This window comes from Homalodisca vitripennis, chromosome 3 (assembly GCF_021130785.1).
Source record: "Homalodisca vitripennis isolate AUS2020 chromosome 3, UT_GWSS_2.1, whole genome shotgun sequence".
Classification (NCBI taxonomy): Eukaryota; Metazoa; Arthropoda; class Insecta; order Hemiptera; family Cicadellidae; genus Homalodisca; species Homalodisca vitripennis.
The window spans coordinates 142,061,676-142,085,062 of NC_060209.1; the positions used below are offsets into that span (position 1 = coordinate 142,061,676).

At 38.7% G+C, this 23,387-nt stretch overlaps 1 protein-coding gene across 3 annotated transcripts in view; it reads right to left on the reverse strand.

Moving 5' to 3' along the window:
• LOC124357601 (interference hedgehog-like) overlaps positions 1-23,387 on the reverse strand; it is a 145,395-nt gene that overhangs the window by 45,938 nt on the left and 76,070 nt on the right. For all 3 annotated transcript variants that reach the window (XM_046809523.1, XM_046809524.1, XM_046809525.1), the window contains one exon: positions 16,224-16,252. The gene's annotated coding sequence lies outside the window, so the exon portion shown is untranslated. The remainder of the gene's footprint in view (positions 1-16,223; positions 16,253-23,387) is intronic.

A 23,387-nucleotide genomic window follows, 5' to 3' on the forward strand; every position in this document is an offset into this window, starting at 1 on the left:
ACAGTCTTTGCTATGGCAACTATTGTCCGGGTACATATCTACTGTCTTAGCAGTAGCTTCCTTTAGTGACAGGGCGAGTCAGTAGCTAACACTGCACAGTCTTTGCTATGGCAACTATTGTCCGGGTACATATCTACTGTCTTAGCAGTAGCTTCCTTTAGTGACAGGGCGAGTCAGTAGCTAACACTGCACAGTCTTTGCTATGGCAACTATTGTCCGGGTACATATCTACTGTCTTAGCAGTAGCTTCCTTTAGTAACAGGGCGAGTCAGTAGCTAACACTGCACAGTCTTTGCTATGGCAACTATTGTCCGGGTACATATCTACTGTCTTAGCAGTAGCTTCCTTTAGTGACAGGGCGAGTCAGTAGCTAACACTGCACAGTCTTTGCTATGGCAACTATTGTCCGGGTACATATCTACTGTCTTAGCAGTAGCTTCCTTTAGTGACAGGGCGAGTCAGTAGCTAACACTGCACAGTCTTTGCTATGGCAACTATTGTCCGGGTACATATCTACTGTCTTAGCAGTAGCTTCCTTTAGTGACAGGGCGAGTCAGTAGCTAACACTGCACAGTCTTTGCTATGGCAACTATTGTCCGGGTACATATCTACTGTCTTAGCAGTAGCTTCCTTTAGTGACAGGGCGAGTCAGTAGCTAACACTGCACAGTCTTTGCTATGGCAACTATTGTCCGGGTACATATCTACTGTCTTAGCAGTAGCTTCCTTTAGTGACAGGGCGAGTCAGTAGCTAACACTGCACAGTCTTTGCTATGGCAACTATTGTCCGGGTACATATCTACTGTCTTAGCAGTAGCTTCCTTTAGTGACAGGGCGAGTCAGTAGCTAACACTGCACAGTCTTTGCTATGGCAACTATTGTCCGGGTACATATCTACTGTCTTAGCAGTAGCTTCCTTTAGTGACAGGGCGAGTCAGTAGCTAACACTGCACAGTCTTTGCTATGGCAACTATTGTCCGGGTACATATCTACTGTCTTAGCAGTAGCTTCCTTTAGTGACAGGGCGAGTCAGTAGCTAACACTGCACAGTCTTTGCTATGGCAACTATTGTCCGGGTACATATATACTGTTTTAGCAGTAGCTTAGTTTAGTGACAGGGCGAGTCAGTAGCTAACACTGGACAGTCTTTGCTATGGCAACTATTGTCCGGGTACATATATACTGTTTTAGCAGTAGCTTAGTTTAGTGACAGGGCGAGTCAGTAGCTAACACTGGACAGTCTTTGCTATGGCAACTATTGTCCGGGTACAAATATACTGTTTCAGCAGTCGCTTAGTTTACTTTACATGCGTGTATAATTTAGACTGCTAATACATATCACCGATAAATACTTTGGGGATCGTCAAGTTTACGCATTGTTGGCGTTCCGAGTAACAGAACAGTTTCACACAGAGCATCTACTAAAACTCATATCAAAATTACTAAGGAGTAATGTAAATTTTTGTTACTTAAGAATTAGATATAATCATCATGATATCAGAAACCCCATCCAAATATACCAATGACAACATTGGCGTGCAGACACCGCAGCAGCTGCAGCGGCCAGACATTCAGTAATGCTGGGTAACCTTCTCTCAAGGTCACTGTGACTCACTCGTACATGCCGACCAGCATGTACACCTTACTTGTACATTCACTCTTATTTTTTTAGTAAGATGGCAATACCTATTACTACTTTAATTTGCATTACATAATGATAAGATACAAAAAATACTGATTTATTTTACTTTCCGAGGCATTACTACAGTGAATAGCCTAACAATTTCAACTCATCCCAAGTTCGCACTTACGCACGTGAACTAGCGGGTCAGACTATTTGGGTTACTATTGAGCTTAAAATAGACTATAGACGACAACGTTCATAGCTAATCAATTGTGAAGAATTAATTAATTTACTGGAACTATATTAAATACAAATAATACGAAAGAATACTATGTTTCGATGGGAGTAACCAAAAATATTGTATCTTACTGGAATTTAACGTCCATAGTAATTATTTTTTTATTAATATACAAACGCTCATCACAAATCACTAATTATCAATTTGAATTTTGTTTGTACTACCCATAACATATCAGGAAATAAGTACAATATATTTTATGTCTTTTGAGATAAATCCATGTCCATAAGAACGTGGATCTAATATTTTTGAAATTACATGGTATTAGCCTTTTACTAACATAAAACATTGATATGAATACAAAATTATGTAAACAACTTCCAATAACCAATAAAAAAGTAGGTAATTGTGTTGGTATTTACCAAAAAAAATTATAATTTTAATAAAGACCCGTTGATATGAATTTGAAATTAGTAACAATTGTTCAAATTACCCCTTGTAATAAATTAAGTTAAAGGGGTAGATGCACCTTAAAAGTTTAAAAATGTAATATTTTAAGTTCGGAAGTCGCACTGAACTAAAAGAGTGACGGTAACAACGCTTTCAAGGTAAATTCACAAATAGATCTATTACATTACGTATGTAGTAAAGTCATTGTAATTAATGAATACCAAGTCGCACCTTCTTATATCAAAGTAAAAATGATAAAATACAGATTTTAAAAACTTTTTAAATATTGTTTAACAGACAACTCACCTTAAAAAGTACTTATTTCAGTATTCAATACACTAAAAATCTTATTTCAATAAAAGCATGATATTCAAAAATGTTATTTAAAAATGCATATAAATTAAAAACTTTTAATTACGTTAAACTATTTTTAGTAATATATTGGAAAGGACAATTGCTACAGTAATAATTTTGTTTAAATATCTTCCGTGGTATTCATGTTAGAAATTAATATTACTTTTACAAAATGGACAAAACAAGGATTGCCAATTCCTTGGGAAAATACAATATAGAAAAATAAAGTAAGTTTTAATGAGACTTTTGAAAAAATTAAAATTGATATTCCAAACGAAAATGGGTTGTGCCTTGGTTTACTTTAATTGTATACTATCATATATATGGTAATGTATATAACACATACCAAATTGATTAATATTATTAATAACAAAATTATGATTACAAACCTCCTACTTTTCTGCATTGTGGTGGTAAAGTAAAACTATAATCCATACGCATCTGTGACGACCATTCGTTAAAGTCTCTTCCAGCATTGGTGAACTCAACAAAGTTCTCTCGTGGAACACACTTACACTACTAGTAACTTAAAACACTTTTAAAGTCGAATTTGAAATGGACACTGTGCATTGTCAGCAAAACAGGAGTCGAAATAGAAATTAGTTGCTTGATTGTTACGTTCGCATACATGTTTCATCCGTTTCAATATAGTATGCTGTGTTAGTAAGTGAGAAAGAGATAACTTTAAACACAGAACTTTCATATTATATAATAATGCATCACTCCTATTACTCCGAAGGGGGGGAGGGTTGGTCTGCCAGTCTATCTGTCCGTACGATATCACGAGAACGGATTGACTTAACTGACTTTAAATTTAACATTAAGATCTTCGAGTTCGATAATGGTGCATGTCACTCCATGAAATTTGGTTCAATGTTAGCGAAACCTAAAATTTCGCAAGATATCACAAGAATGAATTGAGCTTTTAAATTAGCATGATCTTTCATTCCAACATAGCCAACATTGTGTTTGATGAGGAACACATCGTTGTTCAAAATCTATCAGAGTAAATCTAAACACAATTTCAACTGTAGAAGTTTGGAAACAACTTCAATTCGATAGGGATATATATGCATATAGGAGACATTTATTTTGTACAATGCTATCCGTCAATAGCACAATAAAGAAATCATTGACTCCCAAATAGTAAAATGTTCTCAAGATGTTCCAGGTGAGACGGACGAGAACTATTAGTTACCCAGCTCTCAAGCGATCCATCCGAGCAGCTCGTGGGCAGCCGGGCGCGCGGTGGTGCGGCGATTGTGCGAGCACATGATAAGTGGAGACGGTGCCATAAGGAGAAGCGTTAAACGAGCATGTAACAGGTAAGAATGACTGTAACCTGTATCCGTCTAACCACATGCCGGCAGAGCCCCCAGGCTGCCCTCTGGCCCACCATTACCGATTGACACTGGCGCTGACCTCGGCTTACTCTTCCCTCTTGTTATATCGCCGAGTATATTGGTTGCTGATCTTCATTACACCTTGGTTATTATATATATCATATCATTACCGTCATATTCATATCCATACATGAATATTCATATATCATATCTATTATGTATATTCTAAACCATAATTTATGTTACTTTGGCATCTAAACAATTGGCTAGACTCTATCACAAGAAGATATGTACGAAAGTCTGCGATGAAGAAGATCAAAACAGACCTTTACATTGTTTCGACATCAGAGACAACTATAATTGTAGACTTTCTTAGCATTTCTTCAGACTATATGACTCCAGATTCCAGGAGTCAAGTCTGAGACAACGTCAGATACCAGACGCTGCAATAAAAGGAAGGTGAACTGGAGCTAAACTCAAAATTCGAATTGAGCCAACCCTTCCTACCGTAGCTACGCTGTGTGAAGTGCGGTTACTTTTGGGACTAATGTGGATGACTCATTCCTTAGCAGTTCCTGCTCAAATACACTTTCCTATTGTGTGTTCTGAAATAATGTTTCTGCTGTCACCGTATTTTACATTAGATCTATATCTCCAAATTGAAACCGTTATCTCCGTTATCTTTCCTAGGTTGTTCTCTTGGAATTACCAATCCGTCTAAATTTACAAAACATAGATAGGTTTTTATATTAGATCATGCTCCAATGCTAATAATATTATATCACACTGAATAACCGCAATTTAGTATACTACCTGAATACTAAATCACTAACGACAGTAATGGGGAACCGAAAATATACAAGACCTAACACGTTCTTGATTAGGTACAAAATACATAGTTATGATAGTGATATCCGAAATAAATGCTGAAACCTAGCTCTTACATTAGTTAGATATTAGTAAACTATGCAAGTTGCATGCCTTATGAATTACTCAAATTGGCTCAACTTTTAAATACGAAGAAGAATGAATGGTATTAATTTTACGTATAACAAGGACGCTGGAAGGAGAAGGTGTTTTCGCGAAGAGTAAAGTATTCCTGAGCAGTTTATGATTTAATGATTAACTCTGGAACGTAGGGAGGTGGGTGTCGCTACCAAGGCCGCGAGGTGATAAGACCGGGCCGACCAGACAACCCAATAATGGATGGAAGGTCTTCGCCCACCTCAGCCGCGGCTCCGCACGCCAAATACTGCCGACTCCACTCTCCGCTATTTATTTAATTGCCCCCGATCCGATTTGGTGGCTCGGACTAACACGGCGCTCGCCGCCGTCTCTCGTGAGCACACCGGCACCCGAGGCGTCCGGCCTGTCCAGCACCGTTACCCGAGGAGTTGTCAGCGGCCACCACACATACCTCGACCACATACCTACTGGCAGAAACTATCGTCATGTCAAAGCGTTCACTTTTACGACATACATTATTGCCAAGAAGTTACCGCGGGAATCCATTGTTTCATCGTTTAACCGTATAAAGCTACAGAGCTTAGTTTTGACGGTGATTTCAATTGTAAAATTGAAAATTAAACTGTTTATTTAATATTTTTCACACTCAAGTTTCACACACTTTAATTGTTATGGAGCTTCACTGGTATTGTAAATTATATGTTACTAAATCGAGTCAATATCTTCCACAAGTCAATAAATGATACACATAAGGAGATAAGTACTGAATGACAAAAAAAGTATTACTTTTAGTCAGGACAGATGTGTAGGCTTAACTATAAAATAAAGAACGTTTGACGATTCTCGTAGAGTAGTTGACTTCATAAAATGAAGAATTCAAAGAGTAGTCGTGATAATGCACTTAATATGCATAATTATTTAAAATTAAAGTTAACAGCGGTAACATACAACGTTCTGGTGACGCCATACAAGGCCAGATGACCAAGCGGGCGCTACTATGTATGCAATCAGAGAGGACGACTGGAGCGATCCATCATCGTCTTGGGAGTCCAAGTAGGAGTTCAAATAAACCTCTGCCAATCTGGTGATTAACAGGCCTAATCTTGTCCGGCCCAGGAGACGTTTGTTACTCTCTGGAGTCTACAGACAGGTGTAGACTTTACTTTGCGAGTCGGACACATCCATGTCATAATTGATCGAAAGTTAGATGTTCTCCAAGTATTAATCAATACACGTCAAAGAAAGATAATTGTCGATTTAACTTGCCTTTTCAGGCTCGCACACCTCAGTTTTCTCGTTAGTCAACACTTGTCATTTATGGTGCTTTGATTTATACAACATTTGGATAATAAATTACAATCAAATCCAAAGCAAACAATTCCTCAGTCATGCGATAAACTCGCGACTAGCTGAAGGCACCACACCAACACAGTATAGTCACTTTGATGAATCAGTTCAACACTGACTCTTCTACAGATCGTCACACGGCCTCCGTCTACTATAGATCGAGATGTCATTTTGTCTTTCGGAGTTTCTGAAATCTACTTTTTAGTTTCTTGTTCATCCTTTACAACCGTAACCAATACACACTACTTATTAAACTTAACTAAACACTCTCCAAGGGATTAGGTCTTCTACAAGGCGATATGTCATTTTGTAGTCTGAAATTCTGGAATATAGTTTTCCCTTTCAAATTTCAGTTACATGAACGAAACTAACTAGAAAGGAAAAGCCCAACAGAAATGACGCCAGTATCCACAAATCTGACACCACTTATTTCACTACATTACAAACGTGGGATATACTTAGCTCCAATCGTACACAAAGAAACATTTATATACTTATATATCCTGCGGATAAGTACTATTTTGATTTCCTTGACAGAAAGAATCCGTGTAACTAAAACGTGTTAAGTCAACACTTAAAAACGACTTATCTCCTCGCGCAAATTTGTAGTGATCGTGCACCATGGGAAGGCGACGTTATTGACCTCGACATTGTACTTCTGAGACAAATCCAACCTCAAAAATTGTTTATCTTCGTAGTTGATCTTTTTCGCAGTGTACAGATCTATCAACTCTGGGATTCCATCTATCACCTGAGTGTCGACGGCACATATGTGATCGCCCTTTTTGCAGATCATAACTGGCCTCGAACAACTGCTCCTGTGCCACAGCATCTTGACGTTTGATCCGCCCACCGTGAGTTAGGCGACTACTCTACATCACGTGATCTGCAATCTCTAACAACATGGCACCCACAATAGTTTTAGACATCTAGATGTCGTTCTCCTTATTACCTACGCTACTTATTCTTGAGAGCAATTGGCTCAAACGGAAACGAACTGGACAGAATTCTGACCCAGGATATCAAATAAAGCAGAGCCCAACCGTACAGGAAATTTTAAAGCATTAGTGTCTCTGATTCGTCATTTAAACCATAACTGTTCCCAATTATCCTCAACAGCAGAAGGACATTCCGAACTTCCAAACATCAAACCAGGAATAATGCCAGAGAGAGGACACCGTTTACCAGCCCAGACATCCATCGCAGAACAGAAGCACTAACAGAGGGAGATCCAGCGATTTTAACTTTCCTAACGTTACTTTACCTGGCACAAAGCTGAACGCAACAATAACTGTCACTTTTAACAATCCCGACAATCCCAAGGACGTGTACAAGCTGACAGCGGATCCACACTGACGGCGCGCGTGACTCTCGCGCTCTAATTCTGCCAACCGAAAACACACCACTTACACAGAACCGGTATTGTAGACGATTTATGACCCACGGGGCTTCGGACTGGCGACCCGGCTCGACCCGACCGTGGGAAGTCGACACTGGACTGAGCGAAGAGATCTGTGTGTCACAGTCCCTCGCGAAACAGGTTGATCTCAGTATTATATTCATTAGTTCAATTACAAACTAATCGTTATTAAACGACCCTAACCGCACTTGGTACGAAACGACGATTTTTAGTCTGACCACCTGTCTTACTTAACTAGCGCTAAGACCAGTCAGACCTGGTCACCTCTATAGAATGTGTGATGAGCAGGATGAAACTGCCGAGCACTTGCTCTTTGATTGCCCTTCAATAGCAAGGGAGCGGTGTGCCATCTTTGGTAGTTTGGACAAGGGTAGGGAATTTCCCCAGGAGGACCTGATAAGTTGTTTTCTGCGGATTGTGGAACTGATGAAACCACAGACTGGTAAGCCTCATGGCGTGCTTCCGGGGTGCGCAAAAGGCCCTTGAGGCTTAAGTGCATGGCAGTAGGCCGCCCCATAGAAGAAAAAGGGCTAAGACACCCACTTAAACCTGACGACCAACGGCTTAACAGTTACTTCCGAACCACCACCAATGGCCGGGTAGGTGGACTGCATGCAAGAACAGGATCGCTCAGCGGTCACCATCCAAGCAGCAGCCACGCTCGACGTTGATCTATTCGCCGCTACAATGCGCCATTGGCTATTACCAGTAGTAATATATAAGTTTGAATAATACTACCTGACTGATCACCATTGATGATAAAAGTAAGTTTTTTGAAACGAGTATTGAGATTGTGTTGCTAGTATTTACGGGAGAGCCACATTCACGAAGTACCGGTGACCACCGTCAAAGCGATTACCGCGATACTGAAACAGCGACAAGGCACTCAATATCGGTGCAGACAAGCTTTCATCACCGGCCATCACATCATATCACGGCCAATCGACAGATTAATATTCTGCAAACATCATACGAAAGATATCTCAGTTAATGATCAGTGGCTGGAATAATTGGCCGGCTCGGCTCGGGCTTGATGTCGGACAACCCGTTTGTGATTGGAGGAGACAGAGCCGCGCCGCGCCGCTGCCAATCATAAGTGGGTTCTGAGCTCTGATTGATAGTGGCGGTGGCAGGTGCGGAGCGCACCAACTACGTTATACATAACCGGCGATGTCCGAGTTCAATACACCACTTTACAACCGGAGAGATTACTTACGACGGTGCAGCGACTTGCCATTGCAACCAGAGAGACCATGTACGTTGGTGCGGGTATCTTGACATCGCACTACGACCACAGCGGACACATACAGGTATATGTGCAGATATCTTGCCATTGCACTAAGATCACAGAGATCACATTTACCTGTATGTCCAGGTACTTGCCATCACACTACGATCACATAGACTACATTTAAGTCCAGGTAGTTGCCATCGCACTACGATCAAAGAGATCACATTTATGTCCAGGTACTTGCCATCGCACTACGATCACAGAGATCACATTTATGTCCAGGTACTTTCCATCGCACTACGACCGCAGAGAACACATATATGTGCAGATATCTTGCCATAGCACTACGTTCACAGATATCACATTTATATGTGATTATGTGACTTCCGAACCACCACCAATGGTCAGAAAAGCGGGCTGCTTGCAAGGACAGGATCACTCAGCGGTCACCCATCCAAGCAGCAGCCACGCTGGACGTTGCTTGACTCTGTTATCTTGCGATAACCACCGTATCCGCTACACTACATTGGCCAGAGTAGTTTAATGAAATTAATCAAACAACAAGGCAAGTGAGTAAATCTGCACAAAAGGACTCATTTAAACAAATGAACGGCACCCAGCAGCGGCCACTTCTGGCTGGTTTATACCTTCCAGTTGAACTTACCACTGGGCACACCAAAAACCGATGTATCACTTAAACCTTATGGATGTCCAGACGCGGCACATCACTAACCGCAAATGTTGAGATTCTAGGGTGCAAGGGTAATTCGATAGGTCTAGTCTATTGCGGGAGGTGCCTGTTGGAGTTGGTGGGGTTCGTTCCCTACGTGTTAAACGTTCTTGCTAGCCTCAACATAAGGGCGTGCCGCCCGCTGCCTGCTTTGACTGGAGGGACAGGTTGGTTCAGAACTGGCCTTCCCTTCTTTCGAGGGGACATCGCTTGAGATTAATGCACTAAATTCTTCCTCATGGATCTCAAAAGGAGGCGGCCCCTACCCCCCAACCTTACCCATCTAGAATATCCTATCACTCCGGAAGCAGCGCATAGGTTCTTATAGGATTAGGTGCAATTTATAAGCTTCTTGTCGTAAGAGAACAAAAAAGATCACGGAGAACACATTTATGTGCAAGTATCTTACCATCGCAGTACGACCACATAGATCACATTTATATGCAGGTCACATATATGTGCACGTCACTATTAATTGTATGAATATAGAATACAGTATTAGTGTTCAAACTTCTCTTGCAAAGTCAAGTTTAATAGAACATTTAATGTAATAGCCGTGTAGTTATTTTCAGAGATAACTTCTTTTAGTTTTATTTGCGATTACTCGTACTCTGCTTTCGACAAATTCGTAAAATATTGTATGCACAAAATTGAATCTTAATTACTAATTTTTTTAATTACAAATAAACTGTATCTCTTTACAGAATATTATATGATGTAATAACTTTCATTTGAGAGATTTCTTCGTTTTCAGTTTCCATGGCTTCTCGTATTTAGTATGTGATAAATAATAACAATCTGTGAGTCTATGTAGGAAATGGCACTTTGGTTGTCAAGCAACCTTTGATCAATATGATAAAGAATCTTTCCTTAGATACAGTTAAAATACATAATACAATGTATACTACATACTCAATCGAATGATTGAGTATGGCCTTCGTAATTACACATTATTTGTACTAGCTCAATAAAGTTTTTCTTCATAAGAATTTACAAATAATATAATTGTATTTCATAATATTTAATGACATTGTTATTACGATAAATTCTACAAACTCCAATGTCATAGATTATCGATTTTACTTTTATGGACAAATTTTAACAAATCATATCCCTCTATCATTAGAATTTGAGGATTTTTTGTTCGTGTAAGCTCTTGCAAGCTCTTGTTCTCCCATCCCCCTTTATAGAAGAAAGACAATTTTCACTTTATTTCAGCAAGTTATTCCAAGACTCACTAGGTATGGTGTGAATTAATTGGCCAATAAATAAAAGTTTTACATTTTCGAACTACCCCTTTAACGTAGGTTTAGCGTATTTGCTACTATACAGTTTTTATTAATGTTAGGGGTAATCAAGTTCCAAGCCCAGCAAATGATCAGATAAACGGCGATAAAACAAACCAGAAGATTTACCGACTGGTTTATTAAAATTCACTGGATAATTCAATAAAAGTATTGCTGACGGCACTCATCTAAGCACTTATAAATAAATGCTCGTACATCAAGTTTATATATTTCAATTGCACTATCCCGTCATTCATGTGACGAACATGTTTATTAAGATATTTAATATGCATAAGTTAACCGGTAAAAAATTAAATCTTTTAATTATTGCATTGACTCCCAGCAATTTAGTTTATTAGTCTGTTAGGAGTGTGGCAAAGATATGTAGTGAAGTAAAATTGTTGAACGAAATAAAAAAAAACAAGTCATTTATACATTTTAAGAAGGAAGTTAAATTTGGTGTGTAATGATTATTTATAATTGTAGTGTCCTTAGTTGTATAATTTTCAGACACACATTTCAATACTATACTCTGAATTAACATTATGAAGTGGCGCAAAAGTTAACATTTTTCCTTTGGAACAACTAGTGTGGAGTTAGAAACACTCATTAAGCTTGTGAATTTTGTTGGCTAGAAAGTGCATTTGTCTGAGAAGGATATACAGTGTTTATAGCGTGATTTATGATGAGGTTAATCTATTTTAGCAGTTGAACTATAAACATAGATTTACACAAGCTTCATTCATTTATTTTATTAACATAACCTTAAACATCGTTTAAAAGAGAAAAAAGACAAAACTGGGTTATTTTGAGTTGCAAAACGTATATAGTAGTGTGGAGATGTTATAACAGAGGCATTACGTAACTTGGTACGTAAACACATAATACAGATTTAATCAATATTTATCCAGTAACTAACTAATGGCATCGAAATGAAAACTACAAATAATATAACAAACTCAAAATCAACATCAGCTGTGATACCGTTTAAACAACGTACCAGAGAACGTAATTTACTATACTAAAAAATATCCCAAATCTTTACTACAAATTCTAATTCATATATTTTCTTACTTTTCATATACCGTTGTAAATAACGTAATTTATTATTAATTATTATTTGATAAATCTTTAAAGATTGATCAACAAACTCCGTTAATTATAGTAAAATCTATTAAAATTCCTATAATTCACAAACATTTAGCCTGGTATATCTATAAAGTGAAGTTTACTAAAACTTTGAAGATTGTTGATGTAAATGTTATGAAGGAAATAAAGTTATTATTACTTCATTAATTATATTTTCAATAATTACATTACATCTAGATGGAAATTTAGAATCCAAGGTTCTCTTTTAGGTTTGAGAATAGAAATAGAAAATGTGTCTGCAATAAACGTTAGATACGTATAATATAATATAATACCGTCACCATCCCAGTTAGCCAAAACACCTTTGTACCCTCTCTTATTGACATAAATTCATAAGCCATTATGATGCTGGAGTAGGCGTGCTATAGTTGTATTAATGACGCTTGGTGGTTTGTGAAACTATCAAAAGTGATAGCTTGATTTTGTTAGTCGAAAGAATCAAGTACAACACTGGTTTTAAATCGCTGCAATAATCAGTTCAATAATCAATCATATACAAATACTATTGGCTAGTATGAACACATTTTGTACACTAGAGCCACACAAGGCAGTACAGCCGCCCAACACTCGTGGTGTCCGCGTGGAAGTTCAAGGTGACGGCCAAAGTGACTATGAACACATGGAGACATGGAGTACACCAGAGCGACACAACAAGGCAGTACAGCCGCCCAACACTCGTGGTGTCCGCGTGGAAGTTCAAGGTGACGGCCAAAGCGACTATGAACACATGGAGACATGGAGTACACCAGAGCGACACAACAAGGCAATACAGCCGCCCAACACTCGTGGTGTCCGCGTGGAAGTTCAAGGTGACGGCCAAAGCGACTATGAAACACATGGAGACATGGAGTACACCAGAGCGACACAACAAGGCAGTACAGCCGCCCAACACTCGTGGTGTCCGCGTGGAAGTTCAAGGTGACGGCCAAAGTTACTATGAACACATGGAGACATGGAGTACACCAGAGCGACACAACAAGGCAGTACAGCCGCCCAACACTCGTGGTGTCCGCGTGGAAGTTCAAGGTGACGGCCAAAGCGACTATGAACACATGGAGTACACCAGAGCGACACAACAAGGCAGTACAGCCGCCCAACACTCGTGGTGTCCGCGTGGAAGTTCAAGGTGACGTCCAAAGTGAGTCGGTTTATTTGTCCAACATCCGGCCGGGAGACCGAATCATCGAGCACGTGTTTATGAAAATGCAGATGTTACTTTCATTGTTGTACTGAAAGACTGCGCAGCGCTGAGCTGTGCGGGGGAGTGTATGTGGGCTGGGGTCGGTGACCGGGAAGCTAAATATTAGAATAAAGGAGAGTGAGCAGAGCGAGTGAGCAGGTAGACAAGGTCAGCGAGGAAGAGCGCATGCGCGACTCGCATTCCGCGCCGGCCGGCCAGCTGTAGCCGTGCACCTTCCACCTCAGTTGTCCCATCGCTACACAACACATGTAAGGTTATGCTACACCCACAATTAGTGTAGCCCAGTCACCAGCAAATCCACATTATTTACAATATAATCTAATACGCACTCGTACTCCAACAACGATAAATACCAGCCTTGTCTCCCTGGTTGTTACAATGTTACATATTAACCTCAAAACAGGAGTGTTAAACGCAAGGTTTTCATACTAGAATTTGACGAGGCAAACATAATGAAAGAAGACTAAATATTTGAAATGGATATTTCCGAACAAAATGGCATTTTCACCGACTCCCAAAGGAACTGTCGGACGGTGTGGCGCGGCGACGTATTGACGCTACCCAAACATAGCTACAGGCACGTATACAGCACCCACAACGTCTGAGTCACGATAACACAATGACGTAACATCCGTATACAAGAATGAAGTCATCGACAAGCAGCAGGCCACAGGACGTCTGAACACTAGCACGCGCCTCTGGACGCTATCTAGGGTAGTCATGTATTATTCAACACAGGACTTCTCTTTGGCATCTACACGATCACATCCTAAATTCAAATCAAACGTTGAAGAGAAACAAGCCGGTAAATTGTAGGTTTTCTGCAACAGCTTTTCAGGATTTTCAAGTTAACTTTTACACGAAATTACTTTGAAAATCATGTATTTGGTTTTTAGTCGCCTTCTACAATTTTTGCTTTATATTTTTCAACAATACCAAACAATATCAAACCTTAAAAAAGACCACAGCATTGTATAACTCTACAACTCTTAAATTGAAAGGATTACAAAATTGTATGTCTTGTAAATCCAAATCTATTATGGAAAGTGTTGGATCTGCACACAATCCCAGTTAGACACAAGTTGACAAAACACTTTCTACGTACATAAAGTAAATAATGCATGAAACATATCAAGCTTTTTCAGCTCGTGTATTCTTGATTGCAGAATCAGCCATTACGATATTACGATTATCATATAAATACGGTATTTTGAAGAATTGCAAACTCCATAACACCTCCCTAATCATTACCTAAACTGATTTCCAATTGACCTTTTATGAAGTTCAACCCAAGACCTGCACGATTGCGTCATTACACCAGAACTGCAAACTACAATAGCAGATTAACATGGCGTACCGATTTACATATGTACAATACACCATATAGCTGAGCAGATGCATATTTATGAAATTTCCCAATCTAGATAATCGCACGACTCGGGAAACAATGCCTTATCCCGACATGAGTGTGCGCAATGGCACACGCATCCTATACGAGTTACATACTGTGGTCCATAGTTACATTTTAAACAAAATAATGGAGATAGTATGCATAACTAAATAAATGTTATTTAGATATATACGCCATATCATGCTCTGAATGGTGACATTTCACATTCGGTCTCTGGCACCAACAAGCATCTACGCACACGGTCGCCATTAAATATCAATTACAGACAATACAGAGCACCGAGCGGGCGACTCTGAATCAAACAATTTTAATGGCACGGAGTAACAAACCGTCTGATGCCAGGGCATTAATATTAAAGAGGAGCGGGGGCCATAAAAATAGCTGAGCGGTGGGGCAGCAAAAAGTAACAATGGTCGGAGCTGGTTCGTGGAACACGGGGTCGTGTGCGAGTGTGTTGAGCGCCTGCGCAGCGCACTCGGTTAATTGTGAGCACCAACACCGCGCATGCTCAGACCAGACCTTGCGCAATCACTGTCATGTCTACATGTTCTGCCTACTAAATAACCCCGCCAACTACTGCAACACCCCATCATTAAGTACATAGAGTACATGTTTACATAGTTTCATATAAGTTTACACAAACAAGAGATTAAAGCTTAAAGAAAAGGTTAAATAAACGCATAATTAAGTATCATTCTACAATTCACCAAAAATGGAAAATATACGGTACATACAACAAATAATACTCGTATAACATAAAAGACTCATAAAAGTTTATTTATATTTAAATCGAAGCTTACAACGCATATTATAAAATAAACCTCGTTACATCGCGATTCTACATAGAAATTTTCCACCACTGTGGTTTTCACATTTTCAGATCGAAACTTAATTTGTAAAGTTATTTATGTCATCTAATCTTCTTCAAATACAATTTAAATTCCAATTTCAACTTACAAACACCGTATGTCTATTATTATCGTTTTGTTTCTATAGGTAAGTTGTTAAAATTGCAAAGGTAAAAAAGTTTAAATTGAAGAAAATCCTAACAAAATTCTAGTATATTACAAATATTCAAAAGTGACAATTTCAAACATCTGAGAACGCTTATAGTTTAACCGTTAACGTGTAAAGCTGTAAACGCACAACAAAGAAATGCCGTCAGATGAATCTCGCATTACTAAAATGAAAATCTAAAAAAGTCATAAACGATTTATTTGCGGTTCCGTTTTGTACTTCTCATATTAAAAAGAAGTAAATTACCAGAAAGAATGCACATAGTACAATATAGTACAACAAATGCAATGTTAATGTAAACTACTTATATAATAAAAATTATCTACACACATACTAGCTACCTGTTCAAATCAATACTGTCTACTGTACAGGAATTTGCGGATAAACTAATAATAATTTTGACCTAACAAGAAAGATACTCTACTTTATTAATAATTAAATTATATTTTATACTCACATATATTGGACTTTTATTTCTGCACATAACTGTAACAAAGACAATATGTTAATTTAGTGGTTAAAACATAATAATTGGTATACGACTAACACAATACGAATACACAATACACACATCCGAACACAATACAAATTAACAGGTGCCTTACAGTTTTCGTTTTTCATTAAACACTTTAATGTATTCAATTAAAAATGCAATTGGAGTTGAAAGTGAAATAATTATTTATTCCACATATGTTGACATCGATACATGCATTTTACAAAATTAGGAATGATTCCTAACCACAGCTTCCAGTCATAGTGGTATGCATTTCTAATGTTTATAAACAGAGTACAATTGAGTCCACTTCTATGCCAAACATGGTAAACAAACTAATAACGGCCGATTGCGGAGTTGATAATTACCTAGATAAGACTTGTTATGGTGTATACTAAAATTAATGATAAATTCTCATACTTACAATAAATAGGTTTAATAACATACCAGAAAGTAACTGCACAATAAAGCTTATTGAACAGTACCTGGTAATATTTGTATTATTATGGTAATGTGAGGAAATTATAAATACAGGCCAAACTCGTAATTAGGTACTGAGTATTAAATGCTATTTGTTTTTAAAAGGCATACTTGCAGAAGGTTATCGGATCGCAACATTCATCAACTTCTAGAAGTAGTTTATTGAAAAAGCATGGTCCAAGATAAAGAAATCTGAGGTTATATTTTAATGTATTCAATTTAGACTTATTTAACATTCTATTTTTATTACTACATGTGTTATAGTTTACTCGCAAATCACCCCTATTTCCATTCATAATGTAAAGCAGGCGTACAATTTTGATAACAGAAATGCTGAATTGGAATTAACCTTCGCTGAAAATATTAATCAAACTATGTTAATATGATAAACGCAGCAAATCAAAACATGTATTTTTTACGATAATAAGAAAATATTTTGTATATATCTTTTTAATGAACAGCTGCTGGAAGATGCAAAAATATTGAAACACCTGGTGTCGGTAATCTAATCAATGCATACATAGAAACCGAATCTTTCCTATGCGTTACAAACTCCGAATTCGACCGAAGGTAGATAAGTTTGCCTAACCCTACCGTGGACTAATAGGACAAGAAACTTAATATGTGTGGATATAATGTTGCAAAATTGTTAGTATCCACCAACAAGAGCCAGAGACTGGACAGGAGGTGTGGAGCGAGAGGCGTGGAGTGGACGCCAGCCCAATAACTAAACCAATTGCACCTGTCACCCTTATCTCAAATAATTATAAATCCGAGGGCGTTGGGCAGCCCATTAATTCATTAGCGAACCTGGCGGCCTTGAGACCGAATATCCCGAGTATCCAGACTGTAATACAGAGCAGTGGCCTCCCGACTCCTGCCGCGGCCCATCGCCGACCGGCGACCGGCAACGTGTGGATTAGTGTATACTGTACACACATACACAAATGCATCAACACAATGTTTTGAAGCCATCAAAAAGAAGAGGTCCACAATTTTGATGAGTTCTCTAGTAATGCAATACATCAATTTATGTTCATTTGTGTCACATGTGATATAAACGAAAGGATAAGGCCAGCAATTGAGATTGGCTGACCCACATCACAAGACAGCAAGCATATGCCTACGATGTTAACCTGTGTCACATGTAATATAAATGAAAGGATAAGGCCAACAATTGAGATTGGCTGACCCACATCACAAGACAGCAAGCATATGCCTACGATGTTAACCTGTGTCACATGTAATATAAATGAAAGGATAAGGCCAGCAATTGAGATTGGCTGACCCACATCACAAGACAGCAAGCATATGCCTACGATGTTAACCTGTGTCACATGTAATATAAATGAAAGGATAAGGCCAACAATTGAGATTGGCTGACCCACATCACAAGACAGCAAGCATATGCCTACGATGTTAACCTGTGTCACATGTAATATAAATGAAAGGATAAGGCCAACAATTGAGATTGGCTGACCCACATCACAAGACAGCAAGCATATGCCTACGATGTTAACCTGTGTCACATGTAATATAAATGAAAGGATAAGGCCAACAATTGAGATTGGCTGACCCACATCACAAGACAGCAAGCATATGCCTACGATGTTAACCTGTGTCACATGTAATATAAATGAAAGGATAAGGCCAACAATTGAGATTGGCTGACCCACATCACAAGACAGCAAGCATATGCCTACGATGTTAACCTGTGTCACATGTAATATAAATGAAAGGATAAGGCCAACAATTGAGATTGGCTGACCCACATCACAAGACAGCATATGCCTATGATGTTAACCTGTACTACATATAATATAAACGAAAGGATAAGGCCAACAGCATTTATTGGTAGCTTGTGTCGTACACGAGGTCGGTAAAAAGCAGTCGATAACTGAGGCAAATTACACGTCTTGGCCATATAAGAAAGAAAATTATTTCAGAATAAGCTGGCTCACAATACGGGTCAGCGACGGAAGACAATATAAGTTATATGTGTAATAAAAACTGTGATCATAAAAAAAGATCTAAAACTTGATATTACCTAACATTTTGTAATCTTCTGTGAGTCAACGCTTACACCATCTGCAAAATTAGCGAACAGAAATTCGAAAGGCTGATTTACAATGTTAAAAATTTCATCATAAGACATTTTTGTGTTTAAAATTTAAAATAAAATCGACGCCTCGTTTTGTTTAGAGACGATAGCCCCCTCGGGAGAAAATTCTTTAGCTGGTAGCGGTAAATAATAAATAACGAGTAACGATGCCACATATAAAACCGTCAGATGTGCTTTTTAAGGTATATAACGTCGGTCTGCTCTTGTTCCTCCGCCAATAACTCATAAAACGCAACGTTCGGGTCTGGCGAGTCCTCTAGTTTTTAAACTGGTGCGACTTTTACGAGCCGGTCCCGTGGTACGTTCCCCGTACGTGTGACGGTTTAATGGAGATTTTGAGTGAAAAACGTGATGAACAAATTACTGCTATTACAGTTTATCGCCCGGGAGGCAGCGGTGCTTGCCGCCATGCCGCGCCGTCCTCAGCCTTACTTTACCGCGGACACTGACCGTTTATTTTTCGTTTTTAAGCATAAACCATTGCATGGATTTCACTCTGTTAGGTGAAAAAGTCCCTTGGTAAAAGACGCTTAGGTAAAAGTGAAACGGTCAAATCATACGTTTGGCGTAGCAATCCTTTATTTCCAAACCGTTACAAGTCAAGTAGGTGTAACTATTTTGGTTTCATGACGTCAATATTTTTCAACCAGTATATTCACACTACCACTGACGTCGTGGGGCCCTTCACTCAAATGCATCTTCAATATACAAGCGTGTTACCCAATCTAACCGTGAGACACCAACAAAGAGGATTTGCGGCAAGAGCGGTTTTTATGACTTCGGGGAAGCTTTTTAGATAACTTCGAAAGCCTGAAAAAAACATGCGATGACACAGGTTACGGTATAATCAATATTTAATAAGCCAGTAACAGGACCCCATAAACGAAAGCGCGATACTTAAAATTACAATTATTTTGTGAATTCTCGAACAATGGTTATTGTTCCAAGTCTTACAACAGACAAAAATGATCACATATAGATGATCTATGAGACTGATTACACAAGAATCAAGCAATTAATACTGAAGAGATGTACAATTTACCAGAGATTGGTGTACACTCTTCAAAAGTACCAAGACCACAAGAATCTAAATAACTAATGTTGAGTTAATGTACAATCTGCTATCCCAAAATTTACCAGAGGTTGATGTTGATTCGGGACAAATTATCCTACAGGACTCTGCAGAAGGGCTAAGCCCACAAGAATCGAAATAACTAATGTTGAGTTGACGTATCCATTAAGAGTTGAGTTGCTATCCCACTATTTATCGGCGGCTGGTGTAAACTTGGGACAAATTATCCTACAGGACTCTCCAAGGGGACGGCCAGTCATGAGAGGTCATGACCGGCAGATTGCATCAATTACACGAATGGACAATCAGTTAAAAATGCCTGCATCCTATTTGCATAGCAATGCAGCTCGCGGCTGAGACTGCAGCTTGGCGGCCGCGCCGTTCACCTTGCCTTGATTTACACTACGGCTTAACACACGCACATGCAATGATCTTATCTTTCGCACACTTGCCAGACAATACTCATCGATAACGTCTAAATGTAAAATACAGTGCAGATACTTACATTTCAGAATAGGTAACTAAATAACTATAGCGTTTGAGAATTCTCAGATTTCACCTAAAACAATTAGTGGGTAATTTAAATTCTTATGACATTAATTTTATTGCGTTTCAACATAAACTGCATTGACAAGTTCTACTTGCATGTTCTAATAGCGTATAATGGGTTGTTTTAACACAAGATACATTGACAGTTTGTACTAGCATGTTATAATAGCGATTATAATGAGATTATAAACGAATTATATTGACAGTTTCTGCTCTCATGTTTTAATAGCGTATAATAGGTTGTTTTAAAACAAGATACACTGGCAGTTTGTACTAACATATTTTAATAGCGATTATAATGAGTATATACACGAATTATATTGACAGTTTCTACTAGCATGTTTTAATAGCGTATAATAGCGTTTTAACACAAGATACACTGGCAGTTTGTAGTAACATGTTTTAATGGCGATTATAATGAGTATATACACGAATTATATTGACAGTTTCTACTAGCATGTTTAACAAACTTTACACTTAATACAGTTAACACTACAACAGCAGAAAGTAGTTTACATAGTCTTATATCTTTAACTGTTAAAAAAGGGATTTACAACCTGTGGTATGACATTGGTATACAAATTACGAGAAGACTTAGTGCTTTCTTCAAGCCTTGCAAACGGTTATAAAAGCGAGTTATTCAACTTATTCTTTCCATTGAATCAACCCAATACCTTACAAAGAAACGTTGGCTAAGCGCCTAGCCTGTTTTGAGTATTTTGTTGCATACTCAAACACACTACGACGAACATCACAATCTTAAGGCGAAAGCACAAAAATAACCAACCAGATTAGACGACCAAACATAATTCAGCAAATCTAAACAAAATAAAATAAACAAAATGCCTCGGATAGTGGATGGAAGCCGGTCTCCGGTTTAATTGAGATTTAAAGCAATTGTCGAGGTTGATTCATAGTGTGACGTGGTACGGGGGAGGGGGAGGGGGCCGAAACCGGTCCACAAACCCACGCGCCTGGCCCTCTCCACGCCGGGCCGCTCGGCAATTTCCCTGGACACAAATCGAGTGAAAAACAAACAAGTACAGGACTTATAACGAGACATGCTGCAGGCCCATTCGTCACCCGGCCAATCATACTCGATAAGGGGAATTACTGCTCCGAAACTGAGATTTATGTGGGGTCACGCTTCCAGCGGCGGCCGCCAGCTTTATCTGTCCATGTAAGACGAACGCACCCGCGCCGCGCCGCGCCGTGTCACACAAGAGATATGTCCTGCTGAGAATACTTGCTGAATCCTTTTCTTTCTTTTTTTCAACCACGACCGCTTTCGATCATTATTATCGACTACAGCTCTCGAAACCACGTCATTTTGGTATAAAAGTACATATTTTGCGACGTTCAACAGCAGCCTACTTTCAGTCAGACGGTGTTGGATGCTGATGAACAATAGCAGATCACATTTCATTTTCCATACATCTACCATCTGGAAATTACATTCCTATGTGGGCCCTGTACATTACATTGATTTGCGTAACATTGTAGAATATAAAAAACAACACGGAATGGGAGATTAGCCAGTATCTCCTAACAGCCGTAGCCTACTAAAAAGTTGCGCAGAGACAGAACCTGGCTCTTCAGTTAGTACGACAAGCCAAACGAATAGGGTGTCAAAGATACGACATTTATATCCAGTACAACATTTTCTCTTGCCAATAAAAATCAACACATTTGTTATTCTTAGAATCAACACACTTCACCACCTGTCCAAGAATTAGGTCAGTACAACCTTCTAGTGTTGATTTCACTCATGCGTACTGCTAACGGTAAAATAAGTTAACAATATTTTACTCAAACCAAAGTTTCCGCTATCAAAAATGAAGTAGTAAATATGATTACTCTAAAGAAACTTGAGCAGAAGTATATCTCTGACTATACCAAATAATAAGCATTCAATTGCTTTTTAATTTTGCTTCTAAAATGTTTAATTTTCTAAATTTTCAAACGATTAAGTCAAATAAGTTTTACATTTTTCTGAATAACCAATACAATTATTGGAAAAAAAACTGAGAATGTTTTTGATGCGTTAAACATTTAAATTGAGACATCCCCCATATTTCCAAGAGTAAAACTAAGGGTATATAGAAGTGTTGAAAGTTAACAATGTTCTTATGGACCTCAAGATCGCAGCCGGTACAGTCGGGGCTTAACACTAGTTTCCTAAAGGAAGGAAATTGATTAAGTCCTTTCACATGTCTATCGCAATATACACCAGTAAATGTATTGCAGTACGAGTACAGTCCCTTATCAACCCTCAAGAAGTAGGTAAGAAATTGTACCGTGGACCTGCGGTCCGTTTACCACGCGTAAAATGCCAACTTTCATTCCAGTTATGAATGAAAGTTACAAGCACATCAGTACTCTCAACAAGCACATGCACGTGAGGGTTTGGATTTCATGTACCGTGTGTTTGGGACTGTGGCCGAAGATGAAACAGAGATCGTGGTGGCGTCGCGTTGTGATGTTTTATGACTGCGATACTGGATAGACTGTGGCACATGCGACGGTCTGTGTGTCAGTTGGAAGGTGGAGTGATTTTGTTGAATGGGTAGCATGTTGCAAATTGGGTGTTGGTGCACTCTTCAAGTTTCTCTCATCAAGTATGTCTCACTTAGCGTGGAGTTTAATCTTATCGAACCACTAAGTGCTTAGGAAGATTCTGTCTTTACACTTCTGCCGACTGTAGTTCTTTGTATGAGCTATGGGATCTTTAGTATAATAAAATTACCACAATAGCAACAGGGAATGTAAAGGATCGGTAGATTTATTGACGTGTAAAAGTGGGATAAAGGAGAAGGAGGTACTGAGGGTACCAGCTCCCAATTCGCCACTCTTGTTCTTTCTTACTTATATAATTTTACACCCGTTCCATTTATGTAACTGGTAT